Raw genomic sequence first — 6088 nt, forward strand, 5'->3', positions numbered from 1 at the left:
TAAGCATTTTGGGAACCCACTCTGGTCCAGCTCGAGGGAGCAGAGGGAAAGCCAGTGGCCCAGTTAGGAGGGGTCCTCGCCATTGTCAAGCATCATTTGCATTCAGAGGCAAGAATGACATCTTAGGAAATCGCTGTCAGATGTGACGGCTTGCTGGAGGGCATCCTTAAGGGTAGTTTGGCTGGGGACCCTGTATAAAATCAAACTTAGGGTCCAAGGTAGGACTTTGCCTTCTTTCCAGCAGCCTTTCCTGAGTCTTCAGTTGCTACCGTCGGCACAGTTCTTGAAACCATCCTTGGTGCTCCAGAAGCCGGGAGGGCCTCTGTGGAGGGAAGAAGGAAGGTCTTCCCAAAATTCAGTCAGACCTAGGCAAGCTTCATTCAATAAATGCTCATCGGCATTCCATCATATCATTCCCCAAGAAAGGGATTCCTAAATAGATCCAGATTATCGAGTTTTCTGGGGCCCTGTGGGATATAGGAGAAAGTCAAGTAGGAGTTATAATAATTGATAATATGGGCAGGAAAAGGGGGCCGTTTCTGGCACTAGGTGACTCTATTGTCAAGATTATCTGAGAAAATGGTTCCCTTGTTTTGTCTCCCTCCAGAAGCAGCTTGGTGACATTTTGCCTGAAGGAATAATGTCTTAAAATTTCCTTCTTTGGAGTCTTTTCAAATTTGCTGTGCGGCACAGGATCATTAGGAAGTATGCAGTCTTGCCTTCACATCCTGATCTCAGTGGTCTGGAGAAGTTCCCCAGTGCCAACCCTCGTTTTCTGTACAGCTGTTGCAAGGGCCCCAATTACCACCTGTACCCACAGTTCCACTCTGAGAAGTGATTTCCATTGTGTTGTGCATGGCTGTTTCCCCTAGGATCTCTGTTAAAATGAAATAACTTCTGGAAGGGATGGCTAGGCGAGCCTAAAGTAACAAAGTATGAAATCTCAGTAACTTAGGGTAGTTTAGTTTTCAACATGTCATAGGTATTGCAAATCGGGCAGCTCTGCTTAGTGGCTCCAGGATCCAGGCAGCTTCCATCTTGCAACTTAGTTCCATGGTCAAATTTTTTTCCTTCAAAATCACAGCGATGGTGGAGAGAACTCACAGCCGTTCCTGACTGCCTTACTTCAAAGGGACCGTGTCACTTCCATTCACAGTCCATTGGCCAGTCAATGGCCCCAGTCTAAGTGCAGGGGAGGTAGGAAGATGGAGGAGGACACTTGGAGTAGATGAGCATTTCCATCTCTGCCCAAAGGAGTGCTGTCTTTTCACTAGGGTACACGGCTTTGTTCATTATCCACAGTCACCAAAAAGTGTTTGGAGGAGATGACAGCGAGGACTTGAGATGGGGGCTGCACAGAGCCAAGAAGGGTTAAAGAAAGAGGTGCTCAGAGGAAGAAAAAATATTAATACAAGAGTAATTTAATTTTGTTTAGAATTAGCCTTACAGAATTTATTTTTAACATGTGGTCACCACCAATTTTCATGCTTCTAATGTGGTCCCTACTCTGACTAAACTAGGAGCTCCTTTACAGATGTAGTTGTATGTCAAATCTTTTTTATTTTAATCTAGGAAATTTAAAATGTTGACATATAAACTGTGAAATCAAATAGAAGCCAGGCAAATTTAATTAGACTCTGAATTAGAAAACCACCATTTGGTGTGGTTTCTCAGTGTCTCTGCCTAGAAAACTGTGTGGAAGTAATTCACTTACTTAACAGTCTGAGGTATTTAACATTTTCTTAAGACTTGGAAGGCATCGTACAAATCATACAGTCAACGTCCTCATATTACAGATCCCCGGGGCCGAGGCTCAGAACAGTTAAGTCACGTTCCAGAGGCTAGGGGCAGGGCTCTGAATGACCAGACTCTACTCTGTGGGTATCAGATGGGGCAGGGCTATCCTGACATATTCCCCAGAGCCTCCTGGAGCTGGAGGGAATGCCTGGGGTCTGCTGGCTCCATACCCAGCCTTCCAACCATGTGAAGTTCCACAAGCTGCCTTGGTTAGATGGGCATCTGGTTGGTTCTTTCAAGTCTCCAAGGAGAGACCTGCAGCTGGTCAGCTTTTATCCTGAGCATCATTCCATCTCACAGAAGGGGAAACAGGGCTATAAGATTACATTGCAAGTTAGCTCCTGCCTGGGATCCACGATGCACCCACAGAGTGGGTGAAAAGCACCAACTGAATGAGGCGTTAAAGGAGTGGACACCAGTGATCAGGACCGAGTACTCTATCACAGGCTTCTCAGAAGAAATCATGTTTAATCCTACCATTGTTTCCTCCCAACAACAAAATGTTGTTGAGAGAAAAATTTTGCACTGTAGTCACAATCTCTCACAATGGTATCAAGTTGAAGAAAGAAAAAAGGATGATTGAAACTGTTTCTAGATTGCTCCAGTTATTGAAAATAATACCAAGGCATCAGTTCAAAAGGGGAGAAGCATTCTAAATGAGACTGACTGCTGCCTTGCCTCCAGATGTTGATTTCTGATCCTCATTTATACAACATCTGATATCCAAGCCTCAGAGAATTGGCCTGATCAGCTGAAAAAAATTCAGTATATGAGATTTACTAGGTGGGAAGTAAACATTGGAGTTGCAAGCTTCTATGTGTGTGAGATAAAGAGTTGGGGGGAGAGAGGGCAAGAAAGCAAGAGATCGAAACATTAGACATTAATGAGAAAACAAGAAATGAGGCAGACTCTCTCCCCAGAAGCTTTGCACGCATGCAGTTTGGTGTGGGTGGGATCTCACTGCCTGGCTGACTCCCAGGCCACTTAGTATTTTATCCTCAGCAAGTCTGTTAGCTATTGCCTCATCTACAAAGTGGGGATGGAAGATAGTTTCTACCTCTTGAGGTTCATACTATTAAATTACACAGTGCTCATAAAGCACTTCTCTCTGGCGCTGACTGCGAGAGTTCACTGCTGGTATTCCTGGGAAGCCGCCTTGCCCAATGAGCAGCCACGTGGGGCACACGTGACACTCAGAGGTGGGCCCGCAGATGCCTGAATGGCACCCTGGGAAAATTGAGCCTGCCGCTGCTTTGGGGGAAAGACTGACTCATGGAGTTGGAGGGCAGCCAGGGGGCTCCTGCAGCCTGTTCCACAGCCCTGCTCCAAAAAGGCTGGGGAGAGGGGAGTGTGGGCCCAGCCTTGCCCACAGCGCCTCCTGGTGGGGCTGCAGCGGCACAGGGACCCTTGCTGGACAGGCTGGAAAGGGAGCCGCTGGCCCCGGGGAAGCAGCCCCGAGCTGGAGCGTTCCCCTCCCCGAGCCTACAGTGACTTCCATCAGGGCGCCCCCAGCCCCCCATTCTTGGCTTTCCTCTGAGGTCAGGGAGGGACCATTCTCTCACCGGAAGCTGAGTCCCGCCCCCTCCCATTCCTTTCTCCTCCCTCCCGTCTCCACCTGAACCTGGATCTTTCCCTGCAGGATGGGGCTGTCTGCTGTGACCCTCCCTCTGTCCAGGGATGACTCACATGCAGGACAGTGAGTTGTTGCTGTTCCACAAGCATCAGGGGTCCCAGGCATCCCACCTGTTCCTTTGCAGGCTGTCCCGCTCACCGCCACCTCACCTCTGCAGCACTGTGGCTGGATGGCAAGGATTAAAGAGTCATTTTAAGGGCCAGGGTCGCCACTTCCATTCCAAGCCTCTTTTCTACTATTTTGCCCCTCTGGTTCCCTGCCCTCACCACGAACCCCCACCTTCCTGGCCTGTGCGCTGGCCTTACTTCTCCACCAACAATGGGCGTGAGTCTGTTTTCTTATCCCCTCGGCCTTGCCCCTTTCTCCTGGATTCGAACCCCTGTGCTGTGCCCTGCCTCTTTTCTCTCCTAATACCCTAAGCCTGCATTCCTCTTCTGTCCCCTCCCTGCTCATGCTGTGGGCATGATTCCTCCTAATGTCCGTTCTGAACAGTAATATCCCCTTCAAGTCTTCACGATTCATGCTGGCATTTTACAAAGTAGTTAAAACCCTTCAGACAATACCATCAACACACACGTCTCAACTCCTATGTTAAGGGCTTCCCCAAACTGTCGGTTCCCTTTGGGAGAGGACACTTTGTTACAAGCTATTTTCTAAGGTCTCCGAAGAACGAGAAGAGAGGGCTGTCCAGGGCACTGAAAATCACATTCCCCCATGAGCAAGAGCCCAGACTCATTCCCCTAGAAGAGGAAGCACCGGAGGAGTCTCGTCTGGACCAGCAGGGCCACGAAGCTGGTGTTCAGACCATGGAGATTTGGTCAAAGTGCCCATTACAGAGAAACCAAGCTGAAGAAATGCCAGGGAGGGGCAGAAAAATAAATGCAGTAAATTAAAAATAGAGAGAAAACCAGTTCTCAGAGATGATTCTTCATTCTTTCCATCCTTTTTGAGGACATGCAAGAAGGTGGCTTTGAGCTGTGAGCTGCCTGCCTAGTGTGGCAGAATGATCTTAAACTAAGATCATCTCTGTGCCAATACACCTATGGGTATAAGGCCATTCTAGGCAAATTCACAGACCAGAAAGGAAGCCAGTTTCCGGCCCAACAACAAATTTTAATGGAGCCATTCCACCCCTTGCCTTGGAATCTCATTCAATATTTAGTAACACTGTCAAATATTCCCGAAAGCACACCTAGACTATTCTTGCGGCAATTCAAGCCGTTTCCTCATTCCAGGCACATGATAAGGTACCGTTTCCTCCTCCTGCCAGGAAGCCTGCACGAGCCTCTAGCCCAGCCTTACCCACAAGGGGGCAGACACCAGAAGCGAGAAAGATCCTGTCCTACAGCATGTGAAACTGAGTCTAAAAAACACAAGTTAGAACCTATCCTGAGACCCGCAGGCCCCTGGCTTTTGAGGGACAAGAGGGGAGTGTACTGCTGGGTCACATAGGATATCCCATACAGAGGGCCGCTTCACCAAGGTTGAGAAGCATGACTGACCTTCCACATACATAAAAATACAAAAAAGTTTAGACAAAATGAGACAACAGAGGAATATGTTCCAGACAGAGGAACAAGATAAAACCCCAGAAGAAGAACTAAGGGTGTTCAGTTCAGTCACTCAGTTGTATCCGACACTTTGCGACCCCATGAACTGCAACCTCCCTGAGAATGAGTACAGAGTAATGATTGTAAAGATGATCCAAGAACTCAGGAAAAGAATGGATGCATGGAGCAAAAAGTTTTAAGTTTTTAACAAAGAATTAGAAAAAATAAAGAATAACCAGAGTTGAAGATACAATAACTGAAATGAAAAATTCACTAGAAGCAATCAATAGCAGAATAAATGAAGCAGAAGAATGGATAAATGAACAGAAGACAGAGTGGTGGAAATCACTGCCATAGAACAAAGAAAAAAAGAATGAAAAGAAAGGACAGTCAAAGAGACCTCTGGGACAACATCAAGCACACCAACATTCACTTTATACGGGTTCCAGAAGAAGAGAGAGAAAGGGCCTGAGAAGATATTTGAAGAGATAATAGCTAAAAACCTCCCTGACATGGAAAAGGAAACTATTGGAAAAGATACCATGCTATGTGGCGAACCAGAGGTCATAGGGAAGAACAGAAGTGTCTCCAGGGGACAGTGATTCCTAAGCAAAATATCATAAAAGACACTCTGCCCCGTTCACTTGCAGTGCTGAGCAATCGAGTGTTCTCTTTACTACAGCTTGAAACCTTTACCCCAGAACATCATGGAGCGTCCCTTTCATCTACAGATCTTCACATCACCTATTCTGGCAAAGTTCATTTTGTAAAACTGTGGGCATTCTTGAAAGCTAGAGGAAAATATACTGTGTGTATGCCAAGGGATGCTTTTAACTTGCTATTTAAACAAGCCCTAATAATGAGGAACAATTAATAGCTACATTTCCCTGCCTAACTCTCAGAAAGAAGTGGCTAAAATGAGGCCATTCATATAGAAAATGCGAAATCTTGGTAGTTGGGAGGGATAAATTAGGAGTTTGGGATTAATATATACACACTACTCTATAGAAAATAGATAACCAGAAAAGGGACCTATTGTGTAGAATAGGGAACTATATTCAATACCTTATAAAGAAAAGAATGAAAGAGAAAGAAAAAAAATACACAT

Source organism: Bos taurus, chromosome 16 (genome assembly GCF_002263795.3).
Source record: "Bos taurus isolate L1 Dominette 01449 registration number 42190680 breed Hereford chromosome 16, ARS-UCD2.0, whole genome shotgun sequence".
In the NCBI taxonomy this organism is placed as follows: domain Eukaryota; kingdom Metazoa; phylum Chordata; class Mammalia; order Artiodactyla; family Bovidae; genus Bos; species Bos taurus.